Here is an 18,741-nt window from a genome sequence, read left to right as displayed (position 1 = left end):
TCCTGCTGATGTGATTATTACTAGACTTAAAAGTATTTTATGAGTTATAATAATATTTGGATACATTTTTGATAAGTAATTTTGAAATATACAATTTAGTACACTTACAGATTGTTGCAGAAAACTTTTCCAAAAAGATTTAACTCTACACGAATTCATTTTGTGTGAAATTTTAAAAGTAAATGTATACAATGACATTTTAATGTTTCCTCTGACATTTCCTGTAATTTGTGGAGGTCATATGAGAAATTAAAAGTGGCTTCATAAATTGTCTATAATTAAAAATGTTTGTTTATGTATTCTATCGCTGTATCTTTAATTATGAGAAAGAGTAATTTTAAACTTGTCTTTCTCATTAATAATTGGTCTATCAAATGTTTCATATAAAAATAATATTTGTCTATAGCCATGCCACCTTGAACAAGCCCGATTTCCTCTGATTTCAGAGGCTAAGCAGGGTCGGGCCTGATTAATACTTGGATGGGAGACCACCTAGGAAGACCAGGTGCTGTAGGTGTAAAAAATAAAAAAATAAGGGATTGCAAACTGACAAGGTCTTTGTAATCTGTGAGATTGACCAAGGGTTGCTTCGCCTTAAAAAGAAAAGAAAAGAAAAAAGTAATAATACTCTCTTCTGTTGAATGCAATGATCTTTAAATATAGTTTTTATTTCTAGAAAAAGAACAAAATAACTTAAATCAAGCAGAATTGAGGAGATAATAAAGAGCAGAAATAAATAAAATTGAAAATAGAAAATAGAGAAAATGATAAAAAAGAGGTCGTGTATATATATGATGGAATATTACTCAAACATAAAAAAGATAATGAAATCTTGCCATCTGCAACAACGTGGATGGACCTAGAAAGTATTGTGCTGAGTGAAGTAAGTCAGACAGAGAGGCAAATGTCATATGATTTCACTTATACGTGGAATCTAGAGAACAGGATAAACAAACAACAGAAACAAGCTTATAGATACAGAGAGCATTTTAATGGTTGCCGGATTAGGAGGTAGAAGGATGGAAGAAGAGGGGAGGGGATTATCAGGTACAAACTGGTAGATACTAAATAGTCATGAGGATGTAGAGTATAGCATGGGGAATATAGCTAATAGTGTAATAAGTATAGATGGTGTCAGATGGGTACTGGATTTATCAGGGTGATCACTTCATAAGTTATATAAATGTGAAATCACTGTGTGGTACACCTGAAACTCATATAATATTGTATGTCAACTGTGATTGAAAAAAATATAATATAAAAATTAAAAAAGAGAAAATCAATGAAATGAAGAGATGGTTCTTTGAAAAGATAAATAAAATTGATACCTCTATTAAGAGTATCAAAGGAAAAAGAAGATATAAATTATCAATATCAGAGATTAAATGGGGATAGCATTATAGATATTAAAAAGATAATAAGCAAATATAATTAATAATTCTACAAATATAAATTTGATACCTTAGATAAAATAGACCATTTAAAAAAATAATCATAGACTATCACACTCATTCAATATGAAGTAGATCATTTGACTAGTCCTTTAACTATTAAGGAAATTGAGTTCATAATTTAAACACCCTGTCCCACCCCCTAAAAAAAACCCCTCAGGCCCAGACAGCTTCAATGGAGAACTCTACCAAACGTTTAAAGAAGAATTAACACCAATTTTATACGATCTCTTTTGGAACACTGAAGAGGCAGGAACACATCCCAAATCATTTTATGAACCTGACAACAAAATTAGACAAATACAGTACCTAAAAAGAGAAAACCACACACCAATATACCTCATAAATGTTGATGTAAAAATCATTAACCAAATATTAGTAAATAGAATTCAGCAATCTTTAAAAAGAATTACACAACAAGAACAAGGGGTGTTTATTCAAGGCCTGCAAGGCAGATTCAATATTTGAAAATCAATCAATGTTAGTTCATTATATTAACAGACTGAAGAAGAAAACTCACATGATCATATCAATTGAAGCAGAAAAAGCATCAGACAAAATTTAACACTCATTCTTGATAATATCTCTCAGAAAAAGAATAGAGGAGGCATCCTCAGCTCGATAAAGAATATTGACCAAGAAACCTACAGCTAACATTATAGTAAAAGTTGAAAGATTGCTTTCCTCTCCTTAAATCAGGAGTGAGTAATGGATGTTAACTTTCGACACACTATTCATGATGATACTGAGAGTTCTAGGTCGTGTCGTAAAGCAAGAAAACGAAATAAAAGAAATAATCAAAAAGGAAGAACAATAACTGTCCCTATTTGCAGATGAAATCATGTCTACATAGAAAATCTTAATGAATCTATAAAAAAAAAAAACTCCTGGAACTAATAAGTGAATTCGACAAGGTCACAGGATACAAGATAAACATACAAACTTCAGTTGTATTTCTGCATATTAGCAATAGATATACGATTACTAAATTTTAAAATGTAATGTCATTTACAATTGCTCCAAAAAATGAAATCTAAAGTATAAATCTAACAAAACAGTTACAAGATTTGTATGCTGATAACTACAAAACATTGATTTCAAGAAAATCAAAAAAGATCTTAATGGAGAGATACCGTGTTCATGGACTGGAAAATACAACATAGTCATTCCCCCCACCTCCAAGTTGACATGTAGTTTTAATATAATTCCTATAAAAATCCCAGCAAGATTTTTTGTGGATATGAAGATTTTTCTAAAATAAGGAACTAGATGTCACTCCAATAATTTTAATAAAAATAAAATAACATAAGGAACTAGATTAGCTAAAACAACTTTGAAAAAGAAAACTAAGGTAAGAGAAATCAGTCTACTTAATTTTAAGACTCATCATACAGCTACAGTAATTAAGACTGTGTGGTATTGGTAGAGATTTAGACACATAGATAGATGGAAAGGATAGAGAATTCAGAAATTAACCCATTAAATATGACCAACTGAATTCTTTTGACAAAGGCGCAAAAGTAATCTAACAGGAAAGATAGCTTTTCAACAAGTTGTGCTGGAACAATTAGACATCCATGGGCAAAAAAAAAATGAACCTCGACCTAAGCCTCACACCTTATACAAATATTAATTCAAAATAAATCATGTTCTTAAATGGAAAACTTAAACTATAACACTTTTAGAAAAAAAAAACAAACAGGAGAAAATCTTTAGGACCTAGGAATAGGCAATGTTCTTAAACTTAATGCCAAAAGTATAATTCATAAAAGAAAAATTGATAAACTGGACTTTGTCACAAGGAACTTTTGCTTCATGAAATATTTTGTTAAGAGGACAAAAAAACAAGCTGAAGAATGAAAAATAATATTTGCAAACCACATGTCTGACAAAGACCTGGTATTTGAAATATATAAATAATTTATAAAACCCAATAATTAAAAACCAAACATTCCAATTAGGAAATGGGTGAAAGACATGAAAATACATTTTACCAAAGAGAGTATACAGATAGCAAATGAGTGACAAGCACACGAAATTATACTTAACATCATTAGCCATTAGGGGGATGCAGTTAAGACCACAATGAGATATCACTACAAACCTATCAGAATGGCTAAAATAAAAAATAATGACAATACCAAATGCTGGTGAGGATGCAAAGAAAGTAGATCACTCATATATTGCTGATGGGAATGTATGATGGTATTGTTACTCTGGAAAAAAGTTTGAGAATTTCTTAGAAAACTAAATATGCAACTAACATATGCCCCAGCATTGCACTACGGGGCATTTAGCTCAGAGAAATTAAGACTAGTTTTTGGCACAAAAATCTGTACACAAATGTTTATAGCAGCTTTATCCATAATAGCCCTAAACTGAAAACAACCCAGATATTCCTCAAGGAATGAATGGTTAAATAAACTATGGTACGTCCATATCATGGAATACTACTCCATAATTAGGAACAGACTTTTGAGACACACGACAAGCCGGATGAATTTCCAGAGAATTATGCTGAGTAAGAAAGCCAATCTTAAAAGGTTACATACTATATTATTCCATTTATATAACATTTTTGAAATAAAAAAATTATCAAAATGCAGAAGAGATTAGTGGTCGTCAGAGGTTAAGGAGGGAGTAGGAGCAGCAGGGAAGTGGGCATGGTGATAAAATGGCAACAGGAAGGATCTTTGTTGTGGCAGAAATGTTCCATTTCTTGTCTATATCAATATCGATATCCTGTTGTGATCCAGTTATCACAAGATGCGAGATGTTATCGTTGGGGGAAACTGGGTGAAAGGCACACAGGATCTCCCTGTGTCTTTTCTTATAACAGCAAGTGGATCTACAGTTATTCAAAATTAAAAGTTTAATTTACAAAGTTGATCAGCTGTGAAAACAGCCTGCTTTAGTAGTCTGATGCTTAATCTCCTTTCAGTGTATCTCCCATTAGTGGCTCTGTGGCATGAAAACTAAAGAGAGCATTAAGGAGTGGTTCTGGTAACGCCATACCTATGTCTACCTGCATGGCAGCAGTCTGGTGCTGAGTGGCAGATGTACAAACCATTTACTCCAGTGGCCTGGAGGTATGCTACCCGATTTACCACTGCTTAACCAGGATCTAATGCAGTGCCTTGCACAAATCAAGTCAATAAGTAGTGATCAAATGTAAAATCAAACAAAAAGACAATTCCAGAAATTTGCTAACTGTCCTGCCTTAGAGTTGGACTGTGTTGGTTGTAACTCAAATCTAATAGAATTATTGGCTCTCAGATTCCCTAGCAATGAAGTCTAAGGGAAAGATAAACTTCTCTGAAAATTTGGCATTTGACTTAATTGGAAATCAAAGGAACTAGAAAGCCAAAAGAAGTCAAAGGAGATGACCTTGTAGAGTAGACATATGGGTTGTATATTATTTTGCTCCACAAATCCATTCCTAGCAAATTATTCTGTAGTTACCCACAAATGTGCAATAACCTATGAACAAACAGTGCACATTTCATTGCAGTCGTGCTTTTGGGGCCAAAAGTTGGAATCAATCAAACTATTCAAAGATTTAAAACCGTAGCAATCCTTATAATGGAATACTATGCAGCTATTAAAAAGGACCTGGTATATATGTCTTATTGATATAGAAAGATATTTAAGACATTTTAAAGAGCGAGTTCTAGAACAGTTTTAATTTTTGTGTAAAAAATGTAAATGTCTCTAGGTTTGGTAGTAGATACATAGGAAATATAGAAACATATACTCTATGCTATTAACATCTTGGGAGGCGGTAGGATCATAAGGGACTTTAACTCAGTACTCTATTTTTGTATATTCGAATAAGTTGATACTTTTTGTAATCAGACAAAGATGTTTTTCTTTTAAAGAAAGAGAGAACATGCTTTGGAGTTTGACAGATTAGTGTCTGAATTCTAGTACTTCCATTAACTATGCAAGTTTGGACAGGTTACTCAATCTCCCCAGTAAGTTACTTTAGAAGCTTCAGTTTCTTCATCCGTAAAATGGGAATAATGATATTTAGCTTACTAAGTTATCATGTGAATTCAGTAAGGTGACATAAACATCTGATTCAGGGCCTGGCTCAAAGCAGTTAATATGTGGAGTTCATTTGTATATGTTCGCCACTGCCTAGACTATTGGAGAATAGTAGGTTTCTGGCTGGCGCGTTGCCTACGACTTACTGATCGTGTAAAACCTTGGTATTCATCAGGCCCTGTGGACTCACTGAATTTCCAAGACTGGCCAATTTCTGTCAGTTGTTTTCTGTTCTCATCCAAAATCCAAAATAAGAGCAATGTGCAGTCTCAGTACCCTGGTTTGGTATCATGCTCTTTGGACATGCCCATCTTTTACCCTGTATTCAGCCATCCAGAACCAGAATTTCATCGTTCCATTTCTATCATAAGCTTAGTGATAGAAGTCCTTCAAAGCTCCGAATCTTCATCATTCAGTGGGTCCATCTCTTCTGTCCCTATTCCCATTTCAAGATGGCAGAGCCGTCAGGACATTCTTTGAGTGGACTTCTTATTGGCAACTTTGTTTTAGACGATGAATGTCCACATGGCTTTTTGGTCTCTATGGCAGAGAAAGCCTCAGCTTGGGCCATTATGTTACAGAGTTCTAATGCCATATAGTGAAAATGGAATGGGATAAGTCAATCAAATGATTTTAAAGCGTTTTAGATTAATCCAAGCCATTACGGTTGATCTGACTCAAACTATTATATATGCTACACACTGTGACCCTTCATGACAGAAAGACCCAACCCAGTCTGGCAGTGGGTATGCTGCCAGAAAGGAGCCTGACCAAAGTTTGACTCCAGTTGATGGTAGAAGAAGTGACATGACTACAAACCTGGATCTGGTGCAGGTCAAGCCACCCCAGATATTCCCTCTTATGGCTGAGATGTAGCACCAGTGCACGGTACATTTCTGCCTGCACTGTGACTATCTGGGGATTATGTGACTCCTTCCTGTGACAGAAAACTCACAAACTCGGGAAGACCGTCATCTTTAAAAAGCTTTGTGAGAACACTTCCTATGATCATTAACACAAGAATGCAGACTCCTGTTTTCTCTCTCTCTAGGGATGATGCGGAAAACTAGATTAGAAAATAGTTACTGTATTTTATAATTAGTGGTCTCAATTCTTTTAAACTTCTTGTGTGCATGAACTTCTGGTGCTGAGCTTCAGGATTTGACTAAGGTGGAGGGACCCAAATTCTAAGGAGATCTCCCAGTATGGAAGGACAAAGGAGAGAGAGACTCTCAGCCTGGGCAAACAATCAAATATCTGAGGACTCTATCACAACTCGCTGCCAATTATCGCCATCTGCCTGCATGTGAAATTGATCTTTCTTCTACCCTCAGGGCCCTCCCTATAGGAGCAGCAGTGGAAGATGCCATTTTTGCAAATGCACAGCTCATTGAGCTTGTATGTCTGACCCATCCATACTGACCTTGAGACTTTCAATTTGATTCATTTTCTTAAAAAAACACACACACAATTTCCTGTGTCTAAGGGAAGGGAGAAAGGTTAAAAAATATCATTATAAAGGCTCCAAAGATTTTTGGGACATCAAATTGCTCTGACAAACCATTTTTATGAGTTAAGTGTAAAGGAAACAGAAACATACGGATTAAATTTCCCTTAAAATACACATGGGCTTAAAAATTAAGGGGGAAAGAAGGACTTGGCATTGTGGGTTTCAGGCTTTGCCAAACCCCAGCTCCTGAGAAATAACTTGAGATGCTTGACAAACCCAAAAAGCAGCTGGTTTTGCCCTGTGCCCTTACTGAGCGACATCTAGAGTGCTGTGATTGGAAACTCTGTAACTGAAATATGCTAATTAACACACTCATGCTCTGATTCTTCAAATTGCTACAAACAGTCCCTGTTTATAAAATTTCTCCCTAAAGACCCAGTCCTCCTTGAATTCTTGTATTCAGGCAAAATCACAGATCAGCGTTATAATTCCCATTTCATGGATGAAAACATGGAGCTCAGTGAAGTCTAAACTAGATGGTTGATGGCAGCTTTCTTAAGACAGAAAATTTACCCACATATACCCCACACCTGCCTTGAGAATAAAAGAGAATCATTGGTTCATTCAGTTCTATAATAGATTCATAGACAGATGGCAAGTATAAACTCCTCATCAAGCACTGAGAATTCAGAAGTGCATGTATGAACTTAACTATAGTATTCATTCATTCACTCATTCATTCACTCATACATTCAATAAACAAGATGCTTAGGAGCACAAATGTACTACTGGAATCACAATGGAGAATAGACATAAAAGGAGCTAACATTTATTGGAGTTTACTATATGCCAGATTTTGTGCTGGCCTCTTACCATTCAGTATCTCATTTAATGTTCAATTGAACTCTAAGAGGTTGGTACTATGACCATCTCCATTTTACAGAAGAGGAAGGAGGCACAGGGAATTTAGTAATTATACCTAAGACTGGCTAGGGAGGGCAGATCTAGGATTCAAAGCCAAGATGGATGTTAAAGACACTTGAATGCTGCCTTCAAGAACCCTAGAGTCTCTGGAGCAAGCTAAGACATATTTAAATGTAAATATAATCAAGAATGATAAATGTCCCAGAGACATTTAGAGCATGGAGGGATTACTTTCTACTGAGATTAGGAAGGCTTTGCGTAGGAGGCAGCTTGTCCCTAAGATTTTAAAGGATGAGTAAGATCTGAATACCAGGGGGAGAGATCGGAGTCATTTCTGCCTGGAGAACATCCCAGAGAGGGGGATGAGAGAAGGAAGCCCAGGCACAACAGGACATGCAGGGAAATCACACCCAATGCTCTTTCGACAAAGGCAAATGCAGTTATGTACCATCGACCAAAAGAAAGGAAACAAATCCTCCAAAATGACTTAAATAGCTCAGGCATTTTCTACTGCCATTGCCTAGAAAATGAGTATTAGGATTGGAGGAAGAGTCTGTTATTTCCTCAGGAGGTTCTGACTCTCAGAACCTCTTGTGGTGTGAACATCTTACAGCGAGTGCTAAGTGATTCTAGAAATGCGAGGTGTACATTTTCGTATAACACGACCCCTAACTATGTAAGCTAGTATTCAGGTGGATCATAGTCGGAATAATAGGGCTGTAGGAATAACAGTCTATCCTGGTGTTACTGAGATGGGCTAATTTTGACTACCTATGGTATTTACCTTATTTGCTGATTTTAGACCTTAATTCTCCTGGATAAGTGCAAATCCACTATCTTTGCTTACTTTGCAAATGAACCCTTGAAATTAGAAGGGTCAAGTTGTTAAAAATGCTTTGAGTTGATGTGGTAAAAAAAATCAATCCAAACGAAATTCAAAGTGCATGAAAATATATGCAGAAGCTAAAATTGTTACTAATGCATGAAAATATATTAACATCTCAATATATCCAAAAGGAAATAGCGTGCTTTAAAAAAAAATCCAACTATTTGTTCATTTACGACAAACCAAGCTAGAGACTTCTGACAGTTTCCGAAATTCTATTTGTTATTAATTGCAGGGGCTTCAAGACTTTAGGGTGGGAAAGTCAATAGACAGCAGTGGGGCTGAGAAGATTTATCAAAGAAAATACAGGGAGGTTGACTTGTCAGAATAAAAAACTGAAAAACATCGAAGGTGCATGAATAGTTAAGTCTTCAAGAAAACGTTAATATGGTATGAACTGACATGATACACATGTAACGGAAATATTTGGGAACTTTACTCCTACTTTTTTTCTAAATACCACAGCAAGGTATGCTCATTTGAGAGAAAAATAGATTATATAAAAATCACAAAAGAGAAACAGGCAAAAACAAAACAAAACAAAAAATCATCCATAATCCTAGTACAGGGGGAATCACTTTATCTCTTTGTGTACTTTTTCCCGTCCACGTATATTTTACATATTTAGTTGATCCATGCTCTGTATCAACGGTTCTCAAACCTTAACATACATCAGATTCACCTGGCTATTAACACACATTACTGCGGGCTCACTCCCTGAGTCTCCGATTTAGTAGGTCTCAGTGGGACCTGGGATTGGCATTTCCACCAAGTTTATAGATGATGCTGCTCCTGCTGGTTCAGGGACCACACTCTATACAGAGATCCACTGCTCTATATAGGTGCTTGATTCTTGCTATTTTCACTTCGTTGCATTAGGAGTATTAAAATAATTTGAAAATATCATTCTCACAGCTGCATAATATCTTATTATATGATTTGTTAACCACGCCCCACTGTTGAGTAGTTTTGCATACACGTTAATTGGAGGATGTCATATTTCTTTCAGAAAACACCACAAAGATGAGTAAGATGCCCCTCTAGCCTTGAGACAGAAGTAAGCACGCCTAAGGCTATGAGATGACATATTTACACACTTATGGTTACTTTGGGTTCTAGAGGATCAGAATGCCCACACCACCGATCGGAATAAGCCTAAGTAAATCATTTTAGGTGTGCAGCAAGGAGCTCATCGGCCTCAGGAAGCTGCATCTCCCACAAAGCAGTTATCACTGACTTCTGAAATGGGCCACATGGTTCTTTAGAAAAACGTAGAAGGAGAGAATCAAGTCAAGAGGCTAGGCAACTGATATTTGGATATGCAACCAGCTAAAAATCTTGTTCCAGAAGCTGCTTGATAAATTCATGGTTCCAAAGAAACCTCTGACGCTCCTGGTGAGCAGGCGCTTACCACAAACGGAATCACAGTGTGGAATGCTCTGGCCCTCCTGCCTTTTTCTCATCCTCAGCAATGAGCAACAGAAACAGTTAAACTGCCAGCAGCTCCCAAACAGTGGTTTCCGCCCTTAGCGACTGCCAGCCCCAGCAGGCTCACCACACACAGCCTCAGAGGTCTGGCTCCTAAGCTCCTCTCTGCCCAGACGCCATAACAATGAGAAAGGAAAACTGCGGCCACCGCAGATCTTCGAGGCCAACGGTACACAGGAGCCTCCACCCTGTCAACAAACCCCGTCACCGACGCCTGAGCCTTGCTTCTCATCCCTTACCTTTCCCGAAACAGTCACAAAAAGCTGGGATTCTCTTTCTCACTCATTGGCTCACACTGTCCCTAAAGAAGATTTCCAAAGAAGCTGCATTTCGTAGTGAGGAATCTCTGGGCACTTTGGTCCTTACTATTCACTGTGGGTGACCCCGGTAGAATAATTGTAACAATGAGACCAAATGTTGCTTGAACAGTGATGTTTATTTATCAAGGACATTATAGATGTGTATTATCTAATTTAATCCTTGCATTAGCCTTAGAAGCTCAGTACTATTACCCTAACCATTTTACCAATGAAGAAATAACTGGAGGACCAGAAAGGTTAAACCACTTGCCCAGTGTCACTCAGCTTGCAAACAATGGAGGTAGATTTAAACCCAAATCTGACTCCAAGGTCCATGTTCTTTACCATCATTCCAGTTGGCTTCTTTTAAGATATATAATATTTATTTAATCTCCTGTTCATCAGACTCATCTAAATGCCAAAGAAGGCATTACCGTGTGTGTGTGTGTGTGTGTGTGTGTGTGTGTACACAACACTTAGTAGGAGATTGTTTGGGTAATCAAATCTCAGAGTAGAGAGAGGTTGTAGATCAGGGATCAGAGTATCTATCTATATCTATCTATATCATCTATATCTATATATCTTTGTCTACATCTATATCTATATGTGTATATCTATATCCATATAGCTCTCTCTCTCTTTCCATTTCTGTCTGTCTGAATTTCTATCTCTATCTCTATATCCTGAGAGGGAGAGAGGGGGAGAGAGAGAGAGGAGAGAGAGAGAGAGAGAGAAAGTAATTTCTTTTTATGTCATAGTAGGACTCAGATTTCTTAATGGAGAGTAGCATAGCATTTCTCAAACACGAGTGTACATTGGTTATCTGGAGGGTTTGTTAAAATCGACTGCTGGGCCTGGCTTCCAGAGTTTCTGATTCAGAAAGTCTGGGTAGGACCCAAGAATCTGCTTTCCTAACAAGTTCCCGGGCGATCCTGATACTACTGATCTGGGGAGCACCTCTGAGAATGGCTGGGGTAGAGGATCTGCTAGAGCTTTACGCTAGAGAGAAAGAAGCCTCTGCCATGATGTTTTAAAGGATACTGTCTTTCTTCCCTGAATTCTACACCACTTTGTCTTTCTGCTGAAATGATGGATGGGTGACGTGGCCAGAGAGGATGGATGAGCACCTGGAGAACGGGGCCCACTCCCAAACTGCGTCTTCCATGTTGTGACCCAGAGAGTTTCTCAAGAAACGGCCGGGCAGTGGCACTTGAAGTCCTACGGGTGGTCATTAACAGATAAAAGTCAGGAAGCCTGACGTTTTCCCATAGTCTCCTCTCTGTCAATAATGGGAAAAGATATTGGCTTCTTTGTCACTTGATGTATTTTGGAGATGGTCACAAACAAGCTTAGTCATTTTCTTTAACCATCCTAGGAACTGCTACTCCTGGAAAGATCATGCTCCCTTGCTAAAACTGAGGTTACTTTCTCAGATTCGCCCGTCAAAATGCCCTGTGAAATGTCCCCAGCCTCCGATGGCTCGGGCCTTGTCCTGTGTGTGCCGCTCCGGGAAGTTTCTCGCAGATCCGAGTAGAGAGAGTTTAGAGTCAGTGTTCACGCAGTAACATTTTTATCTAAATTAACGGGTTGAGTTCTGTGGCAGAAAATTTCTGTTATTTCTGCCAGACTTGGGCTGTCCCTGAATGACACAGCCATGAACAAGCAGGTCAGGCCCCCGCTCTAGTTTGAAATTCTTTATGTCTTGAGTTGCTTTGCTAAAGTGAAACAGCACCCACAATGCTGTACGAGGCCGCGCATTTGGTACTATCAAAGAGTCAAATTCTCAAATCTCTACTCTCTCTCCCCAGGATGGAGAAAGCCAGGCTAACTTCCAACCTTGCATTCTGAGAGTGAACCATAGGGCCAGAAAATGTCAGTCTGTTTTCTTCTTTGATAAGCTTCCTTGGCCAAGTGTGATGACCTGAATTACGGTGTGGCCTGCGGCCCCCAAATCTTGACGTCGGCTTCTGCGTTTCCCTGCCTCGCGCTTCTCTTCGGGCAGTGGTGTCTGGCCCACAGAGCTGTAGATCGATCATTCTGTTTCCAGTGGCAATCACGCATTCTCTTTATGATTATGGGTGCTTCTGGAGGGAGGAAAACAACCACAGATAACCCCAAACACAGCTAACTCAGAAGCCAATTCTACTGTTTGTTTTGGGAAGGCATTATTCACTTTCTTTATTTAGCTATTTTGCTTTTCTAGTTGATAGCAAAACAAAATTTTATTCCCGAGTGCATACGGCCTCAAAGTAGAAGAAGTGGATCAATAATTTGCTAATTAGGGAAGAAAACAAAGCCTGGAGCTTAAGGAAAACACACGTGAATGTGTCTATAAAGGATGCTCCAGTTGCCGAAAGAATCTGCCAGGTGGCTAAACCACACCAAGAAGATGTTTCTGCCTAGAATGTTAAACAGAGAGTTTGGAGAACCTCCAGTACAAAGCCCTTCAGACAGTTCCCTGGAGCCCTTCAGAGAGACAGAGGTCCTGGGACTACATGAGATGAATAAAGCCCGGCTCTTACCCTCACTGAGCCCAAGTTCCAACAAATGGCTTAACACATATTCAGTTATTCGTTTGACAAGTATATTTTGAACCCTTGAAATGTGCCAGGGTGATCGTTTTGCTAATCAAATCTCAGAGGAGAAAGAGTCTCTAGATCAGGGATCAGAAGCCTCCTGGGTAGCAGCATCTCTTCTGTGCTGTCTCTGGCAGGTCATCCTCTGACTTCTGACCGCTTCTTGAGGTGGTAAGCTAGCCACTTTGTGAGGCAGCTTATCCCATTGGTCCACAGCGATTATGGCACAAAGATTCTCTTTGTACTGTACTGAATCGGTGATCTGCCTTCTTATATCCTACTCTGAATGAAACCAATGTTTACTTGCAGAAATACTGTCTAACTCAATAACCCTGCCCACCAACCTGAAGCCCACTCTCCTCTCCCCCTAAAATAATCACACACAAATATACACATGCAAAACAAAAGAAAGTTGTTGGGTTTGTTTTTGGTTCTGTGCTTGGCAGTAGTGGTGGTGGTATATGTGTGACACACTGAGTTAAGAAAGTAGAGAAGAAGATGGGATGAATGTGTTTGGCCCAGTGGCTAACACAGTACCTGGCATACAGCAGGGCTTCAGCAAATATTTGTCAAAGGAACGAGTGAATGGATGAATGACGATGAGTGGATAGAGTATGAATTGCTAACTAGAATATAAAATTTTCATGTTATGGACCCTGTCTGTCTCTTATACCTAAGAGAGTACTCAGCTCATAAGTAGGGGTTCAAAAATAAGTAATTTCTGAATGAATAGATGGGTGCATGAAATTGAAAACCACTGAAATATAAGTGGGTATAAATAAACGTTTATTGTAAAAACAAACGAATGAATGAATGAATGAATGAATGAGGAAGCTAAGGAGTGATGCATCACTGAAGACGGCTATTCTGTTTCAACTGGAGGGACATCACAGTTCTAGTGGGTAGGTGAGAAAAGTATGACTCTATTTAATAGGGCTGTTAGTTGCCTTTTCTGCATGAGAAGCTCTTTCCCACTGTTGACTCAGCAGCCCAGGCAGTGTGCCTTTATCCTGCGGTCTTTTCTAACACGCTAGGGTTAGCTAGGTGAGATGGCAGTGTTTTGATTTGTTTTTTAATTAAACTCTGCTTTGCCTAGAGATTCTACATTTATTTGGTTTGCTTTCCAGTTGCTTAAGGGAATAGGGATGTTAACTAGAAATGGTTACAGATGCTAAGAGAGAAGGTGTCTGATTTGGTAACAGAGAAAAGCCTCAAGAAAATGAACAACATGTATTGATGTCTGCCCCCTTGTCCTCCTAGAACTACCCAGAGACCCATCAAAGGCACAGAAGAAGAGTGGACACTCTCATTTCTCCCAAGAGGCCCTCTTTTAGATCTGGACACTCTAGTCGAATGAGTCTGTTTCCCCTGGGCATCATTCTTAGCTTCTCAAAGCCACACTCTAAGAAGATGAGACCACACGTTGCTTTTGATCACATCACCTTTGTTCCCTGGAAGGCAGCCCTAAGATGGTACAGGATCAAGGGTACTGGAATTTCGTTTGTTTTGGCCTCTGAGTCAGTTCAGTTGTACTGCTCAGGAAATCAAGTTTTACTTTGAATCTGAGTCAGCCTCTACCTTGTTGGAAAGCACTGTGACTTCTGTGCCAGCAATGAAAAAGAAAACCAAGGAGGTACAACGATGTCCACTACTTAGCTATGTATGTTCTCAGCAACATGCTCCGAGATGCCACCTGATTGGCAATCCTATACTGTACAGAAAATGAAGAACAAAAAGCTGGCAGCAGCTCCAGAGGAGATACAGAATTTTTCACAAACTGTAAAAGAGTTCGATGCAGCCTAGATTAGGTGAACTCTTAAGCTAATTATCTTCTGGTTCTTTGTTAAATTGGGGTTGTCAATTAATTTTTAAGGCAAGTATTAAGGCAAGAACTAAAAAGATACTTTAAAGAAAAAAGTGAATGAACTAGGGAAGTTCAACAGATGTCTCTGGACCAAATGTCAAAAGTCACAGCCCTTCCTTGCTTCAAAGGAACGCTGGTGAATTTCTCAGTGGCCCATGGAAAGAGCCAGTAGCATGCTGGGTGACCAGGCCATCTGCTGGCCCTGCTATTAAATTCTAAGCCCCGCAGCCAAGGAGCATAGCCAAGTTGGGCAAGAAGTGAGGTCCATCCAAGGCCACTATAACAAGCAGCTGCCCGGTGTTCAGGTCAGCCCAGCTAGATGAAGCCAAGGTTAAGTTAGTTGGAATAAAATCAGGAACAGCACAATTAGGCCTTTAAATGTGCTTTGGGCTATTACACATCTGGGCACCAGAAGGTCAGTTCTATCCAGTAGGATAGCCCATGTCCATTGACATGGTCTTGACCTGGGTTGATCTGCCCTACTTGGACATTACTAGTCACCTCAAGCAAGCACCTCCCAATCATCTGAGTTTCCTCTGATGGTGTGAGAGTGAATCCACTCAAAATAGAAAATCTTATCTAGTCAGTCAATGAGTTACAACACTACCCAAGGCCTTCACAGAGAGGAAATCAGACAAGCAATTTAGGGAAATCTACAATAGATTCTGAAGAGACTTGAGAATGGGACCAAAGCATACACAGTTCCTTGAAATGATCCAGTGACATTCTCCTATAGACATTTGCCCCTAACAGTCTCATAAGGGTTCTCTTGGTTCTGGTCAATTCTCAGGATGGAATAGGTTGAAATGATCTGGACTCTAGTTTACAAACCGGAACTACTGCTTTTAAGAATTGAGGGGCACAGTTTTGAGATGTTAGTTTTACTTGCCTCTCTAAATTAGGTTGGAGGAATTTCAGTCTTCACGTTGAGTCAGTGTTCTCTGAGCATTATAGATCTCACAGCCCGGAGACTGGAGACAGGCACTCATGAAAGCTTGTCTTCCTGTCGTTAATTTAAATATTAGAAGAGGAAATGAGAACTGACATTGTTCAGGGAGTACTTTCAATATCAGATATTCCTCCAAACATTTGCAAATCAATAACAATTGAGGGAGGGGGCTATTAGAAGGCATTGGTGCAATGACTAATGAAACTAGTTTGCATTTGCCTAAGCTGGACTACGAATAGAAAATTGAATAGCTTTGCTCTGAGTTGCTAAGATATCCTTATTTAGAGGACTAGATAGACTCAGTTCTTTAATGGACCTTTTCAATATTTAGTTTGTGTGTCTCCCCAAATAGAAAAGGTGGTGTAAGAAGAAAGCTCCAGGTTTGGCCACAACTCAAATGGTCTGATGGAACATAGTTCCAAATTCTAAAAAGAGAAAGTAAAAATTGCTATATCCAGGCAAACATAAATCTGATATAAAGAGATACAGGTTGTATGTATCTCCTAAATCAATATTTCTTTGGGTGCTTCTGGCTTTTAAGAACACTTTCAACACTGTTATCTTATAGTTATCCACATAACATCCTTATTTCATAGATGCAGAATATGTGTCACAAAGAGGCGAATGGATTTCCCTTGAGAGCTGGGTTAATTGCTGGGTTAATGGCGACGTTGGTGCTATAATTCTATAGTGTTCTCGGTCCTGCCTGAAATATTTGTTGGAACAAGAGCACTGAGGGAAGAGTACAGAGAAAAAGATTAAGAGAGAGGAAGGAATCAAAAAAGGAGGGATGAGGGATAAGAGTTAGGGAAGAAGAGAGGGATTGGAGAAACGATGGAAAGGGGAAATGAGCAGAGAAGCGGGGAAAGGAAGAGAAGTTAAAACCCTCAGCCATGTTGGGGGAAGCTGCAACGGGCTGGAAGGTTAGGGATCAGCCACACAACTCTCTAGCTGCATGCTTAAGCTGTCTGGATCTCAGTCTTCTCATCTGTCAAATGGGACTAGCTACGGCTGCTCTGCCTTCCTCACAGGGTTTGCCAGATCGCAGGAGACCAAGTTTGTGAAGAAGGGGCTTTGGATAACAGAGTGCTGTTCCATTCCAAGGCAGAACAGCAGCAGAAAGTCAATTACACTGTCCGGGAGTTCAGGGTTTGGGTTAGCCTGGAGGGTGACTTAAGATGTTTGAACTCCCCATTGCTATGGAGTGAGGAGCACCGCCTGTTACAACAGGGCCAATGTGGGCTTCGTTTATAAACAGTGAGGATTCCAAAGCAATCCCAGAAAGAGGAGGGTGAGTTGCCCTGGAGCCCAGCTCCAGGCGCCAGGAGAAATGGAGCTGTCTCCTTGCTTTTTTGATGCCGAGACAGCAACACTCAAAGCAGCCACAGGGCAAGTTTGATCGGGAACCAGCAAAGCAGAGAAAGAACTCAACTGAGATGCCCTGTCCTGTCGGCAGGCTTCCTGCCGACATGAATGAGAACTGTACACTGCTGAGGAGCTGAAGACTGGTCGTAAATTTTCAGTGCCCCTTGGGCTTTCTTATGAGTGCATCTGCTGTCCTTTTGGCCATGGAGGCAGAATTGAGGCTTTATAGCCAGGCCCAAGTGATGCGGCAGAAGAAACAGGAAAACTATTTCTGAATTTTAACAAAATGCCTTTTTCTCCAGATCTTCCAGGCAGCTACTAGGACTATAACATGAGCCTCTCTCCCGTCCCCATGGCGTAATTCTTAGATACTGTAAACACTGATTAACTTAGCCCCTTCACTTGTCTCTCATTTACGACAAAACATTCTATCCAGCAGCCTTTGCCAGAAGCACACTGTGTTCTCTTGAAAGGATGAGAACAAAATCCAGGGCCTTTAAATGACTCAGGGTCCACCTTCACAGAACTGGATATAAAATAGCTACATTTCAACAGCATTTGAGGTAACTTGCTGAAAACCTCTCAATTGTGTTAACCTTGTGCTCTGCCTAGCCATTGAAGGTCGGCCAACTTTAAGATCCTCTACCAGCAACACAGCCTGCTCTTCACAACAAAGCAAACCTTCACATCGCTAGCAGCCTTGTGAGCTAGAGATTTCATTATTAGCCTGTATCTCATTCACTAATGTTTGCGCAGAGGAGTTTGATAATTGGTTGACCTTTGTAAGGTTTCTGCTTCAAACGGCTGAACAACATTTCTCTATGAGAAAAGATCTAAGATGACTGGCTTGTAGGTGTGACTCGAGGATGGTTCCCCACGTACCACCTGGAGGCAGAGCATCTCTTGTTTGCCATGGTGGCCAGGACTAGCATTTACATTAAAGGGCAGGCTGTAAATAGGTTGTGTCACCCTATTGGATCACACGTCATCATTAAAATTAACTTCTTAGCTTCTGCCCAGGTGCCAAAGACGTGTCAGGCACTGTTATAGGCCCTTTATGAACATTATTTGATTCCACGGCAGGAAGTGAACACGAGGTAGGCTCTATTGCCTTCATTCTAGGGAAAATGGAAACTCAGGGAGGATAAGCTCTTTGTCCAAAGCCACCAAGCTATAGAACCAGGACTCACATGCAGGCTTGTCTGGTCCAAAGCTGGGCACAGGCCCCAGTGCTGAGATGCTTTTCCATTAGCAGAGGTTACTTGGTGATGTAACTGACTGCGCTGAGTAGTCCCAGCTCTGTGGCTCTGGGTAAGTTATTTACCTGGTTGTGCTTCTTTTCTCATTTGTAGCAAGGGAAGAGTAAAGCCTGCCTTATCTGCCTCACAGGATTAGAGGATCGAATGTAAAGATTTGTGAAATTTTAACAAGGCCCACAACTG

The 18,741-nt window shown here is 39.6% G+C and overlaps 1 protein-coding gene and 1 pseudogene across 1 annotated transcript in view; one reads left to right on the top strand and one right to left on the bottom strand.

Annotated features, from left to right (window-relative positions):
- ANKFN1 (ankyrin repeat and fibronectin type III domain containing 1) overlaps window positions 1–18,741 on the bottom strand; it is a 330,895-nt gene that overhangs the window by 129,566 nt on the left and 182,588 nt on the right. The gene's annotated exons all lie outside the window — the stretch shown is intronic.
- Window positions 399–517, top strand: LOC112473373 (annotated as a pseudogene).

The sequence above is a fragment of the Pteropus alecto genome, unplaced genomic scaffold (genome assembly GCF_000325575.1).
Source record: "Pteropus alecto unplaced genomic scaffold, ASM32557v1 scaffold98, whole genome shotgun sequence".
In the NCBI taxonomy this organism is placed as follows: domain Eukaryota; kingdom Metazoa; phylum Chordata; class Mammalia; order Chiroptera; family Pteropodidae; genus Pteropus; species Pteropus alecto.
This window is presented reverse-complemented; position numbering and strand designations above follow the sequence as displayed.